The following is a 22,662-nucleotide window of genomic DNA, read 5'->3' on the forward strand; positions in this document are numbered from 1 at the left end:
AAAAACTTGGAGAGCTAAAGCTAGCCACTATTTAACATTCCAGTCCATTCTTTTTGAAAGTAAAGATATACCCACAATTGTTGATAATAACTGTAAAATAATCTGAGTTCTTACAAATCAGTATCACTTGGCATATTAAAAACATTTCAATATTTTACAGTTTAAATGAATTTACTAATATAAATGTTTTATTTTCATTATTGGCAGACACTACTGGCTGCATATAGTTAATATTGACTCAAACCTAAAAAGAATAATCATATTAATACCCAAACTCTTTTAATCTACATTTTTGTAAATGTTTTCCTAAGAGTTCATTCTTACATAGGCCATGGCTACACTAGAGAGTTACAGCGCTGCAACTTAGGATGTGGCCACACTTGCAAAGCACGGCCAGCGCTGCAACTCCCTGGTTGCAGCGCTGGCTGTACACCCGGTCGAGCCTCGGGTGTAGGGATTCCAGCGCTGGTGATCCAGCGCTGGTCAGCAAGTGTGGACGCCCACCAGCGCTTTTATTGACCTCCGGGGTATAAGGAGGTATCCCAGCATACCTTAGAAGCCTCTCTGGTAATCATGCACACTCCACTGCCCTGAGCTCAGCTGACCCCACCTTTAAATGCCCCGAGAATTTTAAAAATCCCTTTCCTGTTTGCTCAGCCAGGTGTGGAGTGCAATCAATCATTCAATCAATCAGCGACCATGCCTCCACGCCCCAAACGAGCCCCAGCATGGAACAATTCCAAGCTGCAGGACCTCATCAGTGTTTGGGGTGAGGAAGCTGTGCAAGCACAGCTGCACTCCAGAAGGAGAAATTATGATACCTATGGGCAGATATCGCAGTCCTTGCTGAGAAGGGGCCATGAACGGGACGCGTTGCAGTGCAGGGTCAAAATAAAAGAGCTGAGGAGTGCTTAATGCAAAGCCCGTGAGGGAAATCGCCACTCAGGAGCTGCCCCCACAACCTGCCGTTTTTACAAGGAGCTGGATGCCATACTTGGGGGTGACCCCACTGCCAATCCTAGGACCACGATGGAGAGTTCAGAGCAGGGAGAAATGGGGGAGGGTGTAGAGGAAGCCAACAGTGAGGCTACTGGCGTGGAGGGAGGCACCCCAGAGTCCCAGGAGGCATGCAGCCAGGAGCTCTTCTCAAGCCAGGAGGAGGCTAGCCAGTCGCAGCAGCTGGAAGTTGCTGGTGAGGAAGAAGCTGCGGAGTGTGCTCGGGGTAAGCAGATTTTTATGTTTTGGGAGAGGAGGGTGGGGGTGTAATAACCTTAGTCCCAGATTTGGACCTTAGCGTCCAAAATATGGGGGTTAGCATGAAAACCTCCAAGCTTAGTTACCAGCTTGGACCTGGTACCTGCTGCCACCACCCAAAAAATTAGAGTGTTTTGGGGCACTCTGGTCCCTCTGAAAAACCTTCCCTGGGGACCCCAAGACCCAAATCCCTTGAGTCTCACAACCAAGGGAAATAATCCTTTTTCCCTTCCCCCCTCCAGGTGCTTCTGGAGAGATACACCGACACAAGCTCTGTGAAACTACACAGAGGGACTCCCCCTCTCCGTTCCCAATCCTGGAAACAAAAAGTACTTTCCTATTCCCCCAGAGGGAATGCAAAATCAGGCTAGCGATCCAACACACAAATCTCCCCTTGATTTCTTCCTCCCACCAATTCCCTGGTGAGTACAGACTCAATTTCCCTGAAGTAAAGAAAAACTCCAACAGGTCTTAAAAGAAAGCTTTATATAAAAAGAAAGAAAAATAAGTACAAATGTTCTCTCTGTATTAAGATAATACAACACAGGGTCAATTGCTTAAAAGAATATTGAATAAACAGCCTTATTCAAAAAGAATACAAATCAAAGCACTCCAGCACTTATATTCATGCAAATACCAAAGAAAAGAAACCATATAACTTACTATCTGATCTCTTTGTCCTTACACTTAGAAACAGAAGACTAGAAAGTAGAACTACTTCTCCAAAGCTCAGAGAAAGCAGGCAGCCAGAAAACAAAGACTCAGACACTCAAATCCCTCCACCCAAAGTTGAAAAAATCCGGTTTCCTGATTGGTCCTCTGGTCAGGTGCTTCAGGTGAAAGAGACATTAACCCTTAGCTATCTGTTTATGACAGGGGGTTATGGCTGCCTGCCTGCATGCCTAAACGTGGAATAGCCCATTGATTTGCTCTATCACGTCTCTGTAATCTGCCTCGGTAATCTCTGGAAAAGTTGCAGCCAGAGCGTGTGCAATGTGCTTTCTCAAGTTTATCGGGAGAGCCACTGTGGTCCTTGTCCCGGTCAGGCTAACTCGTCCGATCCACTGTGCAGCGAGGGGTGGGGGGAACATGGCTGCACACAGGCAAGCTGCATAGGGGCCAGGGCGGAATCCACATTGCTGTAGAAGACCCTCCCTCTCTTTCCAGGTAACACGCAGCAGTGATATATCTGGCAGTAGGAAACCCTGTTGAGAATTTAGGGATACTTGAGTGCAGGGTGCCAGGTTCGCGGTCCCCCCACAGCCCCGCGGTGCGTTCCGGTCTCCCCACCCCCTTCCAGCACGTAGCCAGTCCCGCGGTGCGCTCCGGTCTCTCCCCCCCCCTTCCCAGCAGGCAGCCAGCCCCGCGGTGCCCTCCGGTCTCTCCCCCCCCCTTCCCAGCAGGCAGCCAGCCCCGCGGTGCCCTCCGGTCTCCCCCCCCCCTTCCCAGCAGGCAGCCAGCCCTGCGGTGTCCTCCGGTCTTCCCCCCTCCCCCGTTCCCAGCACGTAGCCAGCCCCGCGTTGCGCTCAGGTCTTCCCCCCCCTTTCCCAGAACGTAGCCAGCCCCGCGGTGCGCTCCGGTTCCCCCCCCCCACTTCCCAGCACGTAGCCAGCCCCGCGGTGCGCTCCGGTCTCTCCCCCCTTTCCCAGCAGGCAGCCAGCCCCGCGGTGCGCTCCGGTCTTCACCCCCCTTCCCAGCACGTAGCCAGCCCCGCGGTGCGCTCCGGTTCCCCCCCCCCTTCCCAGCACGTAGCCAGCCCCGCGGTGCGCTCCGGTCTCTCCCCCCCTTCCCAGCAGGCAGCCAGCCCCGCGGTGCGCTCCGGTCTCTCCCCTCCTTCCCAGCAGGCAGCGAGCACAGCTGTGCATTCCCCCCCCCCTCACCAGCAGGCCGGCAGTTACGCGGACCGCCCCCCCCCGCCAGCAGCTCGCCACCTTCCTGTTCACTACTGTCCCCTGTGCAGGACACCAGCTACCTCCTGTACCCAGTGCAGATAAACCCCAGTGACCCATCGGTCAATTCCCCCTCCCAGGTGCAGTCGGGGCAGAAACACTCACCCCATTGCTCGCCATGCCTTCACTTCCCTGGCCTCTCTGTGTTATGTTAGGTATGTGGGAAGGATGCTACAAAAAGTCTAAAAACTCCTTCACTGTGTGATAATAAACAATGTAGCCTCTGTGTATTACATGTTTCTATCTATGTTTTTTTTAGTGACCTTGACTAATGAAGCCGGATCACTGGCCTCATGTCGCTTGCAGAACTTGAGAAAAAATCCGCGAAAATCAAAAGAAGAATTGATCAAAGCAGTTATGATTCACTACAACAGAGAAAGTAGGAAGACGCAGGAATGGAGAGAGAAAATGTATGAGTGGAGGCAAACATAAAGCAGGAGAAAGGAACTGGCTACCAAAAAAACCTCAAAGCAGATGATAAGCCTCCTGGCTCGCCAAACTGAGTCTTTCGAGTCTCTCGTAGCCATGCAGGCAGATTTGTACCGTGGTAACCCACACCCCTCCCAAAGCTCTCTTTCTTGTTCCCCAGTATTTGCACAAAACACCTTTCTCCAGCAGCCAGTTTCTTATTACCCCCAGCTGCCCCCAACACCTGTACGATCACCTACCAGCCCTGATAACTACAATTCTTACCCTGTGCACTCCACCCCCATTACCCTGCAGCATAGTAATCCTGAAGTGCAGCAGACATTGAACAGTAATCCAAACAGGACATATTCAAACCTCTGAATGTACAGTCCACCACCCTAACCCCCCTGGCCTTTTATGTACTGTACTTTGAATAAAGGATTTTATGGCTTTTACAATACGTTTTATTATTGCAGGAAGTGGTAAATATTGTACCCCAAGGTAGAAAGGAGCACAGCAAAGGCACCAAACATTACTGTTGGCTCTCAGCATCAAATTGCTCCCTTAAGGCATCCCTAATCCTTGAAGCCCTTTCCTGGGCCTCTCTAGTAGCCCTGCTCTCTGGCTGTGCAAATTCAGCCTCTAGGCGTCGAACCTCAGAGGTCCATTCCTCACTGAATCTTTCACCCTTCCCTTCACAAATATTATGGAGGGTACAGCACGCGGATATAATAGCGGAGATGCTGCTTTCCCCCAAATCTAGCTTCCCATAAAGACAACGCCAGCGGGCTTTCAAACGGCCAAAAGCACACTCCACAGTCATTCTGCACCGGCTCAGCCTGTAGTTGAACTGGTCCTTGCTCCTGTCAAGCTTCCCTGTATACGGTTTCATGAGCCATGGCATTAAGGGGTAAGCGGGGTCTCCGAGGATCACAGTGGGCATTTCGACGTCCCCTACTGTGATCTTGCGGTCTGGGAAAAAAGTCCCGGCCCTCAGCCTCCTGAACAGGGCACTGTTCCGAAAGATGCGTGCATCGTGCACCTTTCCAGGCCATCCTGAGTAAATGTCAGTGAAACGCCCACGGTGATCCACAAGCGCTTGCAGAACCACGGAGAAATACCCCTTGTGATTAACGTTCTCTGATGCCAGGTGGGGTGGTGACAGAATAGGAATATGCGTCCCATCTATTGCCCCTCCACAGTTAGGGAACCCCATTTCTGCAAAGCCATCCACAATGTCCTGCACGTTCCCAAGAGTCACGGTTCTTCTTAGAAGGGTGCGATTAATGGCTGTGCAAACTTGCATCAGCACCATTCCAACGGTGGACTTTCCCACTCCAAACTGGTTCACCACCGATCTGAAGCAGTCTGGAGTTGCCAGCTTCCAGATTGCAATAGCCACCCGCTTCTCCACTGGCAGGACAGCTCTCAATCTCGTGTCCCTGCGCCGCAGGGTAGGGGCGAGCTCAGCACACAGTGCCATGAAAGTGGCTTTTCTCATCCGAAAGTTCTGCAGCCACTGCTCGTCATCCCAGGCTTGCAGGACGATGTGATCCCACCACTCAGTGCTGGTTTCCCGAGCCCAAAGGCGCCGTTCCACGGTGCTGAGCACGTCTGTTACTGCCACAAGCAATTGAGTGTCTTCAGCGTCAGGCGTTTCAATATCATCGTCTGACTCCTCACTGTCACTTTGCAGCTGAAGGAATAGCTCCACTGCCATGCGTGATGTGCTGGCAACATTCATCAGCAAGGTCCTCAGCAGCTCGGGCTCCATTTGTAACAGAAATCTCAGAAATTGCGCTGCAGACTCACAATGCCGCCAAACTGCTCGGAATGTGTAGCAAAGCACCACGGGGCGTTGGAACAGGAAGCGGAAAGACCCGCACACTTCCTTCCCCTTCCCACAAGCCACAGCGCCAAAATGGGACGAGGTGCTCTGTAGGATAGCTGCCCACAATGCACCACTCCCAACAGCGCTGCAAGTGCTGCAAATGTGGCCACACTGCAGCGCTGGCCGCTGTCAGTGTGGCCACACTGCAGCGCTGGCCCTACACAGCTGTACGAACACAGCTGTAACTACCAGTGCTGCAAAACTGTAAGTGTAGCCATGGCCATAAATAGTAGACCCTCATTTGGAAACTCCAGCCCTCAGCTTCAGTACAGTAGTCTCTTTTTTGCCCCCAAAACCTATTCAGTTGTTGTTTAACACAATCAGCTTCTCCCAGGTCTCTTAGGGATTTAAGTTTAGAAAACAGACTTGCAAAAATACAGTGGCTCTTTTATAGTCTTACTAATTAAATGTAATTAAATTAATGGTAACCTGAAATTGAATGTATTAAAAAAATCCAAAAGCATTTTGCTTTACATGTATAAACACTAGAGTAATTATTTCCTTTTCGGGAAAATGCCAGAGTAATAATGGAGATGACAGTGAAGTTCTTCACAATGAGCCAATTTAGACTATCAGGATTCATTAGCATGTATGTGAATAGTAAATAATTGCATTAATTTTAAGCCGAGTAACATATTTAGAAAACTGGAAAGAACTTTATTTTGTGAATTTAATCAACCTTTGCTCTTCCCCAGGTAGGTCGGAGCATATCTGCAATATTAAGCTGAAACTTATTCTTCACCATAGACCCAAGATAAGAGAGCAGTGATTTTCAAACTTTAGAACTTTTTAGATGGTTTGTAAACAAAGAACACTTCAAAATAAATAAATGAAAACTTTCTGTTAATATAACGGTAATTATGGAGATAAGTAATCTTTCCATAATTGAAGCTGTAACCAGCGTTACCTTAGAATCATAGATTCATAGAATCATAGAATATCAAGGTTGGAAGGGACTTCAGGAGGTCATCTAGTCCAACCCCCTGCTCAAAGCAGGACCAATTCCCAACTAAATCATCTCAGCCAGGGCTTTGTCAAGCCTGACCCTAAAAACCTCTAGGGAAGGAGATTCCACCACCTCCCTAGGTAACTCATTCCAGTGCTTCACCACTCTCAGAGTGAAAAAGTTTTTCCTAATATCCAACCTAAACCTCTTCCACTGCAACTTGAGACCATTACTCCTTTACTCCTTGTTCTGTCAGCCTTGTAAGTCCACTTTTCATCCCTCTCTATTTCCAAAAATAAAAAAGCTCGATTTCTCAAAACTCTATAGATAGAGAATTTCTCAAGAAAGTGGTTCCATTTTTAACTGTTTTTAATTGTCTGATTTTTCTTTGCCTCCATCTATTGGCCTAAGTAAATCACATTACAACAAACAAATCACATCATATTTACATTTTCAAATTTAGCTTCTACAAGAGGCAGTTTTCAAAGGCAGAAAGAGTAAGCTGTTCAAAAAGTTGACATTAGCCATGGTCATCATCATGGAAGTGACTTACTGCCAGTTCCCAATTTATGGCACCCTCTGGTTAGTAGGCTGTCTTCACACAAAACAATGTGTTACTCATGTCCTATGTTAACCACAGTGACTAGAATAATATGGATCCAATCATATCATAATGAATTAAATATCAACATATATCACTGTGATACATTGGGGCCAGAATATATAGAGTACAAGATAAGTATCTGTATAGAAAGTATGTAGAGTATGAGTATGTATACGTACACTCTATTTTAAGAGACAGCCCCCAAATATCCCCAAATACACGAAGTACAAAGGTGCAATAGAATTAGTAGACAACCATACCTATTAAGCAATTACTTCTGTATCAGTTCCTTGAATGGTTGCGTAAGAAGCCTTTCATTATCTATATTGAGTGTGTAAATATATTGGATTACATGTGTCACCATGCATGCATGACACGCAGTAACTGTTTACAGGATGAGAGGTTGTCACTGAGAAACATTTATGATTGGTGAAGTTACATAATAATCCAGTTATCTGGATTTTACTAGGTGATCCAAATTCACTTGCACCATGATGGTACTGTACATTTACCATATGCACACCTTAATAATCAAGTTGCAGAAGTAGAAGGACTATACTCGTTTTCCTTTACTTTTCTTAGTTCAAAATGAAATCTGTGTTTGGTTTCACTAGAACTATAAATGGTTAGCAATATTAACCAAGACAATTTCAAAGTTCCTATTTATTGCTCTAATTTAAAGTCTGACAGTTGTGTAATGCAGTACTGACATTTTCAATTTATAGTATAGTATGTTACTTGATAAAATACGGCGTATTTCGCACTGTGACTCGCCCACAATTGTTCCTGTGAATCATAGGGAAGAATTGCTTTCAGACTTGAATTACTAAACCAAGTACTGCAGCTTGTAATCATCCACTCTAAACATACTTTCTAGCATTGCTAACAGAGACAAATATTTGCAACACCTAACCCAAAATGTACAGCATAAGATAAATAAAATTGTCAACAGGTACTATTTTTGCACAACTTTGTTAAATATAGGGTACATCACAGCAGAAATATATTCTCTGATAGAAAATAAGAAACTGTTACCTATTTTAGAAAGCAAAGGGTAAATTACAAATCATGGCAAAACTGCAGAAACTGATGCTTTATCTAAACAAACTTTCAAAACTACTACTACCCATCGGCATTAACTAAAATACAGTATTGCCTCAATCCCCAGGTGCACCAGGAGCCTTGTTCAAAGCCCACTGAAGTGAAAGGGAGTTGTTTGGATCAGGACTCAAGGTCAGAGCTTGGTACATCTGGATAGGAGGGAACAAAGAAGCTGCTTTCAGCTTCTCTGTTATTGGGCTGGCTGGGGTCTGTTTCAGCCCCTGTTGTAGACTGCAGCAGCCTCAAGTTTGTTCTAAACTATATCCAGTTGGACATGGCCCCAAGGATCTGGCGCACAAACTATGGCTCTATGTTTTGGTCATCTTTTATTCTCCCCACCCGCATGACTGCCTTACTCCAGAGGCCAAGAAGGGGCTGGAGGTGGCGTAGGAATCAGCTACACAGATTTTAAACATGCTACCCAGGAAGATCTGCCATTTTTTCTGACCAGCTTGCACCACTGGAGAGAGCAAAATGGCCAAAGCAGGGCTCAGGATTCAGCCTTGTGACTACAGGTTAGACTCCACCCAGAAAATTTAGGACAGATTACAAAAAATTACAAGATAGCAAGTAGTCTCACTCAACTGAGGATACTAATATGCTCTTTGAAAAGCTGCCTAAACTCAGACTTCATCTGATTCCCTGTCCGTCCTAAGCTTGAATTTCCTGGCTTCTGTCAATTGGTCACAATTTAACACCAGTTTTGTGTTTAATATTTCAGATTTAGCTACAGTAAAAACATTTATATTTCCAAGGTTACAAGAGCCAAATGTTCACCTCTTCTGTTGTTTTGCACAGGCTTTCACAGATGAAACACAGATTTCCCCCCTAAAAATGACCAGATTCTTCACTTAATAATTTTTAGCAATGTAACGCTGCAAGTGTCCAGTAAGACTGACAACACCCTTTCCTTGGTAACAAGTGCATCTATGAACAGAGGAGGCATTTTCTGATCTATATTTGATTTAAACAAACAAGTGGTCCATGCATTGAATTTCAGTCTCTTGCTAGCTAATTTCAAAAACTAGCAGACCAAGTACACCATCTTATGCTATCTGTCTTCTGTGGCCAAGGGGAAGGGAAGGTATCATCATTCTGTATTCATTTTCCAGCAAGTGGGGATGCTTTTATTCCTGCTAGAACTCTGCCAATAGGAACCTTGAGGGAAACTGATAAACTGGGGCATTCCCTGGCTAAACTGGCTATGCGCCTTTTCAAAAAGTCTGAGCTGTCAATTTAGAACGGCAATGGCTGATCACATCCATCCTCCCCATCAACTAGATTACTTCAGCCACTCCCTGCCACCATAACCTGAACCCTTGCAAAAGAGTTTGCCATCAGGGCACTCCACCAGGACTATGCTGACATAAACTGAGGTCAGTTTGACACAATATCTTTCACTTTTTCTTTCGTGTTCCTGACAAACTTATGTGCCATAAACACTAAAGTGCATCCCATTCACTTTTAAAGTACTTCAGACAAAGAGTCAAATGGGAATGCACTTTTACACAACCACTGTAGTTTAAAAAAAATCATACAAATCCATTTTTCCATTGGAGGCTACATTTACAAATACTCTATGCCTGGTAGATTGTCAAAGAATGTGTGCACATATGTAATCATTCCTTCCTGGAATCTTGGGCAAAATGACAGGATTCAGAGAATTTGGGTGCCTCATCAGTGCTTGGCATCCCATACACTACAGCCTGAATACTGATGGCTTTATAGGCTTGCTATTTGTGAAGAATCACTTTGTCACTGGGTGGTGCCCAAACAGCTGTGTGCATGCAGTCAGTAGTTCCCAGGAGCAATGGAAAATTAACTAAGCCAAAAAAGTCATACATTGCTTAGTGCTTTAGTTCTGGCACGTTGTATCTCTGTAAAACTTAAAGCATAATTCTCAGTAACTGAGGGTGTTGCACAGCACAGTAAGAAAAAGAGAGCAACTCACCTCACTCTGGGAAAGGGCACTGGTGGGTAGAAGGAAGACAGGAAAAGGCCATTTTGCCCCCATTCTAGGACTGCAGGTCCACAGATGAACCACGGCTGCCTGTTCCCCTACTAACAACTGGAACTTCTAGCTCAGAGCTTCTACTGCTGCTCCAGGAGTTCTGCTACAGCCCCAGCACAGACACACAAGGCAAAACACAACACAATCCAGACAAAGTAGCAGCCCCATTAGTATGTATCTGCTTGTGCATGCCTACGTATGGGTCACATTAGAAATAACGCTAGGATCACTGTATAGAATTTAAAGTCCTCTAAGAAAGGAGAATTTGGGTGATTTAATAAAGGTTTATGTTCTATTTAGGAATAGGATAAGGTTCAAGTTTGTTCTTATTCCAGTTAGGTTTAGACATAAACTGCAAAGCAGGTGCCCATAAGGCACAAAATCAAAGGGGACATCCAACAGAGCTGAATGCAAAGGGAAACTTACAAGAATGCCTGCAAGTTTCCTTTTAGAACAGGCTCCATGAAGAGTAGATATATATATATAGATATATAGATAGATATAGATATAGATATAAGAAACTTCCTTTATATATAGAAAGGAAACTGGGTCTAGTGAATTTCCATCTGTCATCCGCAACCCCTCCCACGTATAACACTACTGCTGCTGACACACACACACCCGGAGACCCAAAATGAATTAAAAAGGCAAGTAAAACACTAAAGATGTGAAAAGGCAAAATAAACAGGGAAGAAAAACAAATTATAGAATAAAGCACAACATGAAGATGGAATAGATGAAAAGGAGAGAAATAAGGAAAGAAAAGAAGTGATGAGAGGCTGGAAGTATAAGGGAGAGAGAATCAGAAAAATTTGCATTTCAGGATCCTTTGTACCAGCTGCATTACAGCTAGAATTCTGGCAGCAAAGGACTGAGAGTCTTTTGCTGGCTCTGAAATTATCTCACTGTATCACCCTGGGCAAGACACTTGGCCTCTCTCTGTCTGAGGTTCCCCCATTCATCAGGGTTTATTGATTAAAATCAAATGGATTTAAATCATCAATTTTAATCATGTTTTAAAACAGCAAACACAAACTTTGATTTAAATCATCGATTTTACTCATGATCTGTATTTGTACTTTTTAGTTATTTTCCTAAAGAAAGGTTGATTCTCATTCGTTGGTAAGCATTAAAACACATTGATGTGCAACCAAATATACTTTTTACACTAAATATGATGCTTTTTTTTTTGCAAACCAGAAGGGTACACTATATCTATTCTATGGCGAAAAACTATGTTAATGCAGAGTTAAGGTGCTTGGTGGTATATCATACCCTTGCAGAACACTGAATAGAGCAAAACAAACTTCTGAAAACCTGCAAATGCACAGTTAAAGTTGCTCATGCAACCTTAACTCTGCCCTCTTACAGCAACACCCCATAAGACCAATTGACACACATACCTTCCATAGAATTACAGAATATTAGGGTTGGAAGAGACCTCAGGAGGTCATCTAGTCCAATCCTCTGCTCGAAGCAGGACCAACATCAAATAAATCATCCCAGCCAGGGCTTTGTCAAGCCGGGCCTAAGGATGGAGATTCCACTGGCTCCCTAAAATGACCCTTCCCAGTGCTTCACTTCACCACCCTCCTAGTGAAATAGTGTTTCCTAATATCTAACCTAGACCTCCCCCATTGCAACTTGAGACCATTGGCTCCTTGTTCTGTCATCTGCCACCACTGAGAACAGCCTAGCTCCATCCTCTTTGGAACCCCCCTTCAGGTAGTTGAAGGCTGCCATAAAATCCCCCCCCTCTCTTCTCTTCTGCAGACTAAATAACCCCAGTTCCTTCAGCCTCTCTTGAAAGTCATGTGCTCCACCCCCTAATCATTTTCATTGCCCTCCACTGAACTCTCTCCAATTTCTCCACATTCTTTCTGTAGTGGGGGGACCAAAACTGGACGCAATACTCCAGGTGTGGCCTCACCAGTGCCGAATAGAGGGAAATAATCACTCCTCTCGATCTGCTGGCAATGCTCCTACTAATACAGCCCAATATGCCGTTGGCCTTCTTTGCAACAAGGGCACACTGCAGACTCATATCCAGCTTCTCATCCACTGTAATCCCCAAGTCCTTTTCTGTAGAACTGCTGCTTAGCCAGTCAGTTCCCAGGCTGTAGCAGTGCACGGGATTCATCCTTCTTAAGTGTAGGACTTTCCTTTGCCAACCCCACAGTGGCTGAAATGTACAGGCTCTCTAACTCTTTTTACAACCCCCGCCCCCATTCACTCTCACCCAGAGGATTCCATCTAAGACTAAAAGGACAAAAAGGAAAGGAAAAAAAAAGAATCAGTTGTCCACATAATCTTCCCTCTGTTCTGCTACAGCTGGCAGTAACCAATGGGAATTATTTATATATAATCCAGGTCCAGTCAGTGTATTAGGTGTTCTTACACTAAATAATGGAGGCAGAAATTGGGCCTGCGACACGCATGGATTACTTGGAGGTGTGTGACAGAGCCGTGGTTATATGAGGAGATGTATGTTTGAAGACTCTGACATGTGTGAGGTAAGGGGAAGAGCGGCATGTATACCTCCAGAATGCAACAGAATCCAGGGATTGCCTGTAATTCCCTGGGGAAGCGTGGTAATCACAGCCTCTCCAGGGTCTAAGAAAAGAGGTGGGAGGAGTGGCTTAGGCAAATTCACTTAGATTGTAACACCTCCAAACAGGTAACACTTCCTTGTCAAGTTTCAAATTATCCTGGTTCAAACTGGATTCTCCAGGGACCAACAGACAAAGAAAGGACTTTTGGATAAATAGCCAGAGTTTAAACTGACTCTGGGCCTTCGTTCTGACCCAGCAAATGGAAAGAACTTTCTGTCCAAAGGGCAGGCGCCAATCCTTAAGCAAGGACTGACATCTACCAAAGCCCTCATGGAGAGAGGTGGTGGATGATCTCTGGTAAACTTAACATGCATGTAGGTTCTTTTATTGTTTTAACATGTTTTCTCTGTAATGCTTGTCCCTTAAGAATAAATGTGCTTGTTAAAAAAAGCTGCATGGTAACCTTAAACCATGGGCAATGATACTGTTTATAGCATCTGAGAAGAAGGGAAAGCAAGCCTCCTTAGGCAGTCTGACTTGCTGGGGAGTTCACAGTGCAGGCAGGGAACTGTGCAGCCTGGAAATACCCTGGTCAGGAGGGAGAGGCTCATTTCCCTTGCTGGACCAGGGAGGGGGAAGGAAAGTGAAGTGGCCCTGAACTGTGATACCATGAACCCTCAAATTTTCCCAAAAATGTTCTTCCAGAACATATTAATAGCTTTCATATTGTCACTGAGGCAATTATGTAGACGCTCAGACAAGTCAGAGAAAACCATCACTGCTCTTGGACACAAATTTCTGATGCAGTCCAAATATGCTCTCAGACATAGTTTGATGTGTACACCAGGAATAAGTCCCAGATCATTTCTGCCTGAGTGAATCACCCAATGTCCAATAGATCACAACTTCTTTTGGCACCACATAAATGCTGCAGAGTGGGTAAAATATGATGCCAATGCAGGCCATGTCTCTCCTCCCAAATCAGCCTGCAGTTAGCAGTCCCCATGTCATGCTGTACCCCTTGCTCTCCTGCAAACTTTTGCAACCTCACGATCCAGGAATCCACACGCTGGAAATATGGCAGCGCACATATTTCTTCTCTCTCAGTGGTCAAGGTACCTGCACTGTCAGCTCCAAACCTCCATGTTATGGGTCTTAGAAAACACCACATTAACCTACCCTGAGTTCAGCATGTAGCCACTCCCTCCCTTCCCAGCTCCTCAGCGGCTTACGATACAGATATTTCCTCAACCAGTCCAAAGCTTGCCTACCACCCATCTTCATTGCCCAACCACTTTGCTGCCACAACCCCACACTCTGTCCTTGTCCTGCCACTCTCCACCCCCATACACACACCAATTGCTCTTTGGCTCCTCCCCAGCTGATACAATAAAAATATTCTGCTCTGTTCACAGCAAACCTCCCCATAAAATGAAAACACATTATAACAGAGACGACTTGCAGCAAGCAATATGAATTATTAAATCTTTATTGCACAGGTGTACAGATTAGAAATGTCAATGGTAGGATGTTCACCGGGGCAGTAGTATTGACACATTCTCTCAAACTAACCAGGCAAGTACAAAGTGGCTGCACAGAAATCCTCACAAGGTTTTTTGTTTTTTTTTTTATTGGTGCATGCACAATACAATCCTTCTGGACTACACATCTGTGCAAGCAAAGAAGCAAACATGTTCTTACGTACCATGCTCAGATTGGGGCCCCTAAAGATTTAGAGGGTGTCATAAATGACCTTGGGTAAAACTTCACAGATTGAGATGATTTTGACCTGCATTACATCAACAGTTTTATCTCTAGCTCTGCAAATAAAAAACTTTTTCAAAAACAGCTGTTTTTTTCAGGGTTTATATCTCCGCAACCCCTATTTCGAATGATCCCAAATTTCAATCACTATCCCTATACTGCACCCTCCTGATGAGCATCAAATTTCAAAGGACTCTGACAATGCATGTCAATATTATGGGACTCAGAAAGGTCTAGGTTTAAATAAAAGTTATTATGGAACCTGAACGATAGTGGCACTACTATAATACACGTTTATTTAAGCAATTAGATATCTGAACTTGCATTTATTCAGATTCTTATTCTTTACATTTTTATTATGTTAGAAAATGGTGAATGTTGCATATCTTATTTACAAGATGATTAATTTTTACTTGCAATTTGTGTCAAGCTCTCTTTTCAAATCAATTAAAAATGCATAAAAATAGCATTTTAATTATTTTTTAAAATTAAATAAAGTACCTTCAGTGTGCCCAATAGATAAGATAATAAGGTTTATCAAAACATGTTATTCATTTAAAACTAAAGTTATTAAACAGTTTATCTATCTATCTAAACCATTATTCTGTGCTTAGCAAACTGAACTGATTTTTTCTGGTCACCTTATGCTTCAAGATTTTAGAATTAGTAGATCTCATCTTCTCACACCTAAATTTTACTACAGATTGGAAGAGAAAAAACAAGCTTTCCGACTTTTGTCCAAGTCCCTATTGGTTTCTTAACTTTGAATGAACTAATCACTGAACAAAACCAGTTGAATACACTGTAGTGCAGAGAATATTCTCTCTGTACCCACAGAAGAGGTTACTGCTGTCAAAAGCTGGTTTAGTACTTCAGCAAACTCTCATTTTGAGTGACTTCCACCAGTTCAGTGCTGTTTCTTTAGAATTTGGCACCAAATATGCATTCCTTAATATTATTTTTCTGTTTAATTTAAATGATTTTAATAGATTATAGTAAGTTTAGGACTTAACATAAGTTGTAAATTTCAAATTTAATTATAAATATTTTTATAAACAAATGTTCAATTTAAATAAAAAATCCAATTTAAATTTTAAAAATCTTTTTAATTTAAAAAAATCATATTTTTTTCTCCAGAAAATGGAGATAATCGTACTTCTCCAGCTTTTCAACATACACTAAAATCTACAGATGAAACTATACATTTCATTAAACATTTTGGGATGGGCTTGGTCACTGCCAAAACCACTGTACAACATGCACTGTCCATGTGCAACTTACTCTTTACCTCACCTTATATTCCAGGCTTATTTTACTCATTGTTATCTTGTCCATTGTAAATCATTCCCTGGATGTTCCCCCTTATTTTAGCTAGTACAGACTTTCTGTTTCAGCCTGCTAATCCATTTACCTCCCTAATCCTGTCCCCCAAGAAATAAGGAGTCACCTATGTCCAATTACTCATGTGAAGACAGGCCTAATAAGGAACAACCAGGTTACTGCCAAATCCCATCTTTGCCTGGGAGACCACTACACCCTGGATCTGACCCTAGTTTTTATTTCATAAAAACAATTCATCCTTTCCCCCTCTAAATCTTTTAAGCTCCTCATATAGGATCAAATAAAGTTTGTTTGTCAAATCCATATCTTTGAAAAACTCTGCTTCTCTTCAGATATAAAATAGAAAGATTATCTAGTTCTGTAAATCCTTTTGGATGAATAAACTGTTCTAAATCTTCTCATTTCACATTCTTCATCTCCAGTAGCACAACATTTTCAAGTGTCACAAGGCATGACTCAACTTTTGAGACCTAATTGAATAACTCCAAATCATCTAATAATTGCTTAGTTATATGAATGTACACATTTTTGAAACTGCCTGTGCATTCGCCACAGGCATTCTGGGAGAAATCCTGGCCCCATGGAAGTCAATGGGAGTTTTGTCATTAACTTCAGTGGGGCCAGGATTTCACCCTCTACAGCCCTGATTCTACAAACATTTACTCATATGTTTAATGTTACTACCTTGAATAATTCCAGTTGGAATCAACAAGACTACTTACAGAAGCAAAGTTAAGTCAAAGTTTGGAATATCTGGGCCCAAATGCAGTGCTATATCTTAACCCCATTGCCTAGGTGCTCATGTACACCTACAATTGTGCCCACTTTGAAATTAAACCTGTATATTTAGTTCTATGAAGTTCTCTCTAAACAATCAAGTGCATCATGCATTTCTTTGTTTTCCGATACAAATAGTACATACATTACCAAAAATGTAGCATACAAAGACCTACCACATTACTCCATTAATGACAACTGAGATTTTTCAGTGGATTTAAGAAGTGCAACATTACAACAAATAGTCATAAAAACTTTGATCAATAACCAAACAATGCAAGACCAACTCTGGAGTTATCCTATGCAGTACCTGTTTGTAGTATATCTTCACCAAGTTTGTAGAAGCATGTATCCAAAGATTGCTTCAAGTTCAGTAACCAAGATCTGCAAAGACATTAAAAATATGTCACTGAAAGTAAACAGTTTGGGCATAAAAGCAGAGCAAAACCATTCTGCTAAGCTTCCATCTGGAAATAAGTTTAATATATTGTCCTTTACAGCTATGTGTAGAGCAATGCATGTTGTGGGAGATAAGAATGATGACTAGTGGGATAATCTATTAAATATTAAATATAAGACATATACAGTATCATAAAGCTTTTAAGTAAACTTGCTTATGGGAATTCAAAAATAGTACAGGATAGTTCCTGCAAACATCAAGTTTCAGAATAGTAATTTTACGACAACTATCAGTAATGATAGACTATAACCAACACATTCAATATGTACAATGGCTAGTGGTATGGCAGAAAATAAAAATCTTTCAAAAAACCTACAAACTGACATACATTTGAGCCACATTCTGCCTTTGATTTGCAGCAGAGCAACAGCATGAATTAGAGAACCATGCATCAATAAAGGGCATCATTTTTGTATGCCATTTTATCCTTAAGAAAGGTTAAAAATGACAATTCTACTATAGATTCCATAATCTGGCTCCATATATTCCTGTCCCTAAAGCAGACACATGTTCAGGCATGTGCATCGCACTTACCCATAATTAGTATCTAGAGTCTCTATAAATTCTCATGATGATTCTGACACAGTGATACAGATATCAGCACTGTGCCGTGCATAATCCATTTGACAAAACAAATTAGTTTTACTATACAGTTGCTAAAGAAAGAAGAAAAAGAAAAGACTTAACAGTTAAAACTGTAAGATGTGGCAGAAGAAGGAAAAAAACAAACAAAAAAGACTTAACTGACATGGAAAGGGATAGAAAAAGAAAGAAAGCAGAAAAGACAACAGTTCAAGTGCCAGACTGAGGTGGGAATGCTCATTATTCTGTACCAACACTTATCTGGTGGCTCCATCAGTTTGTCTACCACACTATCTTAAGGATTTCTAAGGGTATGTCCACACTGCAGAGTGTATGTGTATCCTGGCTCATACGTATATGCTAGGGATCAGCAACCTTTGGCACGCGGTCCATCAGGGAAATCCACTGGCGGGCCAAGGTGGTTTGTTTACCTGCAGTGTCCACAGGTTTGGCCGATTGCAGCTCCCATTGGCTGTGGTTCGCTGTTCCAGGCCAATGGGGGCTGTGGGAAGCGGGGTGGGCCGAGGGATGTGCAGGCAGCCGCTTCCCGCAGCCCCCATTGGCCTGTAATGGCAAGCCGTGGCCAATGGGAGCTGTGATCAGCCGAACCTGAGAACGCTGCAGGTAAACAAACCGTCCCGACCTGCCAGCCGATTTCCCTGACTGGCCGTGTGTCAAAGGTTGCCGATCCCTGGTATATGCACATGTGCTTGCCAAACCCATCGCCAAATATCCACACTAGAGAGTTGCACATGCCCCATTCCCATCTAGTGGCATCAACATTGACACTGCAGTTACATATATTTTGGGGGTGTATCCCAGGGTTCTTAGTGCCTTACTAAATTAAGCCACCCTAGGAATTGGTTGGTGTATTGTAGAAGAACTTGTCTGTCCTTCCTGGGCCTCTGTGCGGATGTGTTCTTAGCTAGCCAGCCCAATTAGCAAAATGCAGTCTGGCTGTAGCTGTCAGTCCCAGGACATTAGAAAGACAGGTGGGTGAGGTAATAACTTGTATTGGACCAACCTCTGTTGGTGAGAGAGACAAGCTTTTGAGCTACACAGAGCTCTTCCTCAGGTCTGGGAAAGGTACTCAGAGTGTCACAGGTAAACATAAGCTTGAACAGATAGTTTATTATAACTAAGGCTACGTTTTAGTCACGGGTATTTTTAGTAAAAGTCATGGACTGGTCATGGGCAGAAAACAAAAATTCATAGCCTTTGACCTGCCCATGACTTTTACTAAAAATACCTATGCCTAAATCTTGGGTGGGAGCCGTAGGTGCTCGGAAGGGAATGGGGGCAGTCCGGCTGCACCACAGGTGCTGGGGGAGGTGGCCCAGGACGCCACTGGCACTGGGAGCGGGGAGGGTTGGCGGAGCTGGCAGGGGTTCCCTACCCGACCCCGTGCCCCTGAAGCTTCTAGGCAGTGGAGGAGCACAAGCGCTGGTTGCTGCAGCTCCCATTGGCCAGGAACCACAGCCAATGGCAGCTGCAGGGGTGGGGCCTGCAGCAGAGGCACCGCATGGCACGAAGCCCCTCCTTCCAGCCCCTCCATCGCCTAGGAGCTGCAGGGCCATGTCAGTGGGAGCCCCCCACCCTGAGGTAAGCACCTGCCCGCAGCCCCCTGCTCTGAGCCCTGAGCCCCGGCTTGGGCAGCTCCTGAGCCAGAACCAGCTGCTGCAAAAGTCCGTGACTTCCGTGACCTCCATGAGAGACTCACAGCCTTAATGATAAGTTCTTAACTCATATTCTAAGGGACCATTCAAGGTGAAGTGGCCCGTTAACATCCCTGTAGTCACAGGACCAAAAAGGGGGGTTAGTGGGTTATGGATTGTCATAATAAGCATAAATCCAGTGTCTTTATGAAGATCATGATTATTAGTGTCTAGCAAAGTTATGAATTTAAGCTCCTAGGCTCATCTTTAGAAAGTGTTGTGCAGTTTCATTTGAGGATGAGGCTTAATAGGTCAGATACAGAGGGGTCACTTCGTGAAACATGTTCACCCACAGGTGACAGGGTGTTTTTGTCTTTTATCATTTTCCTGTGTGAGTTCGTTCAAGAGCACAGTGATTGTCTGGTTCCACCCACATAGCTGTTATCGGGGCATTCTGTGCACTGGATGAGGTACAATACATGTTGTGATAGGCATATGCAGGACCCTGGATCTTGAAAGGCGCGTGGTAGGGGGTGTAGCATTTAGCAGAGGCACTCCCACTCTGTCTGTTCCAGCTGGTGCCAAGCCGTGGATCCAGAACTACTGGATGAACTGTTTCTACTTCTGGCTGAACTGTTATTCTAACGGGGTACAGATAGAGGGTCTAGAAGACGGTGAGTGACATTTCAGCAGCATTTCCTGCTGAATGGAAGGTGGGGACAAGACTTGGAGGAGAGCTCATAAATGGCAGAAGGTAGATATCTGTTGCATACTGCAACTTTGGTTTCTTATACAGACTAGTGCTTTTGATGCAGGACGACTAGCATGGCACAGTGGGATCACATTGTCAGGCAAACCTGGAATTACTAGAAGTAGCTACAGAATTTTTGCATAATAAAGACCACCTTCCTGAATCTGTACAAAGAGCTTGCCTCTACCGACCCTTCAGGGCCAGGACTGCAGATGAGGGAGGCCATAGCAGTCCAGAAGCAGGTTGTTATTGCCATCTGGAAGCTGGCTACCCCTAAATACAGTTTACTATTGGCAAGTCAACTGTCAATGATGTGCTGGTGGTAGTTTGTGAGACCATTAATACTGTGGTTTCCCCACAAGTGGTAGACATTGCTAATATGCCTGAAATAATAACTGGCTTTCAGAGAATGGGGTCTCCACACTGCGCTGGGGCCACTGACGACACTCAAGTGCCATAGTTTGCCTACCACAAGGAGCACATGAATATGTCAACTGCAAAGAGTACTATTGTATTGTTCTGCAGGCCTTGGTCAATCACAAAGGCAGGTTCATGAACACCAATGTGGGATGTACAGGAAACGTGCATGACACCAGGGTGCTGAGGAGATTTGATGTTTCTCTATTTGGACAAGCAGGGACCTTATTCCCTCCAAATAATATGATTATCAATGGGGTATTTGTGCCCAATTGTTTTCGGAGATCTCATTTACCCCCTACTGTCATGGCTTATGAAACCGTACCCTCACCACAGAGCACCTGGCAGAAGGAGGATTAATTATACACTTAGCAGTTGCAGATGGTGTTGGAGTGTGCATCTGGCAGGTTGAAAGCAAGTTGGTGCTGCCTACAAATCTGTCTGGATACCATTGCAGCCAGTTGCATCTATGGTGTGGCTGGCACAACATCCATGAGGATAAGGACTAGAATTTTCCCATGGAGTGAACTCAAGACACTGCTGGTTTGCAGGCTCCATACAAGCAACCAAAAGGTGTGCCTGTCATTACTGGGGCTGGGGCCAGGGAAGCAATGGAATAAGGGACATCTTGTGCACTTATATCTTTGCATTGGTCTTAAAAAAAACACAGAAACAAAAAAAATCAAACGTGCCCTGCTTAGAAGCATGTTATGCAGTACTGAAGGCTCCATGCTCAGGGCAGCAGTAAACAAGCAGTTGAATACCTTGTGGTAAGAGTACACAGACAGATTGTTGCTGGATTTGCCATTCTTAGCCTTGTGGTAGATAATCTTTACATGTCGGATGGGCTCCTCGCACTGAACACAGCAGATAGCTTGCAGTGCTGCATAGGAGATGCGTCGGAAGTGAGTAGATAGAAGGGACAGAACACACAGGCCCCAAGAGTTGTGGGATGGCACTGGAGAACTATCTAAACACGAGCTCAACAATATGTGCGTTAGTGGCATCTTTACTGTGAGATGGGAAGGTAGGCGAACACCTTACAGCAAAACTCACGCTTTAACCCATAATCCCAGCTGTATGCATGAACATGTGTTCAAAGGGCACATATGCTCATATTTGATTTTCTGTGTGGGAGGAGGGGAAGGATGGAGACCAGGGGTTGGGCTAAAACATGCATAAACACACTCAGGGAAGAACAACAATAACAAATAACTCCCCCACACACTACTCTGCTCTATGTATCCAAGAAATCTCTATAAATATGACAATTTCCAGGGTTATTCACTCTATATACTGGTTTGCCACTCTTAATGTTTATGACAAATGCAGACAAGACAGACTTGAAAGTTTAGAATCCACCATAAAGGAGTATGAACAATAGAACTACATCTCTGCATCCTCTATTGCAGGGGTAGGCAACCTCTGGCACTCAGCTCACCAGGGTAAACACCCTGGCAGACCAGGCCAGTTTGTTTACCTGCCACGTCGGCAGGTTCATCCGATCGCGGCTCCCACTAGCCGCGGTTTGCCACTCCAGGCCAATGGGGGAGAGAGGAAGCCGTGGCCAGCACGTTCCTCAGCCCTTGCCGCTTCCAACAGCCCCCATTGGCCTGGGACAGTGAACCGAAGCCAGTGGGAGCTGCGATTGGCCGAACCTGCTGACACAGCAGGTAAACATACTGACCCAGCCCGCCAGGGTGCTTACCCTGGTGAGCCATGTGCCAGAGGTTGCCAACCCCTGCTCTAATTTGATCTCAAAACCTGTCAGTTCTTCAGATATGAGAAATATAGGAATCACAAAGAGAAATCCTACTAAAGCTACTGTGAAAAAACAGCAAAGTATCATCTGCAAAATGGTATAAGCTACTTAGTACATGTACCATGATGTGAAAGTAGAATGAATTAAATTGTAAAAATAAGAATGGATTAAAGAAATGTTGTATGTACCTTTAATCAGAAATAAGAAATGTTGAAATACAGGTGCCAGGAAAAGAAACATTAGGCATAAACAAGGGTGCTAATGGCAAAACATTAACAGAGGATCGGTAATAGTTAGTAAGGAAATAAGATATGCATGCCTAGCCCAGGTAAACTTATCAGATTCTGCTTCCTTTGTTATCTTGTTAAGTGCTCGCCCTTTTATCTGTATAAATAAGATAGTTTGTGTCTTGCATGGTACTCCATTATCTGGTTGTT

The 22,662-nt window shown here is 44.0% G+C and overlaps 1 protein-coding gene across 5 annotated transcripts in view; it reads right to left on the reverse strand.

Annotated features, from left to right (window-relative positions):
- ENOX1 (ecto-NOX disulfide-thiol exchanger 1) overlaps positions 1–22,662 on the reverse strand; it is a 536,222-nt gene that overhangs the window by 430,922 nt on the left and 82,638 nt on the right. For 4 of the 5 annotated variants that reach the window (XM_050948778.1, XM_050948788.1, XM_050948749.1 and 1 more), the window contains exon 2: positions 16,909–16,982. The gene's annotated coding sequence lies outside the window, so the exon portion shown is untranslated. Of the gene's footprint in view, positions 1–10,104; positions 10,156–16,908; positions 16,983–22,662 lie in introns of those variants that run through there. The other variant, XM_050948769.1, reaches the window with a different exon arrangement.

This window comes from Gopherus flavomarginatus, chromosome 1, assembly GCF_025201925.1.
Source record: "Gopherus flavomarginatus isolate rGopFla2 chromosome 1, rGopFla2.mat.asm, whole genome shotgun sequence".
NCBI lineage: Eukaryota > Metazoa > Chordata > Testudines > Testudinidae > Gopherus > Gopherus flavomarginatus.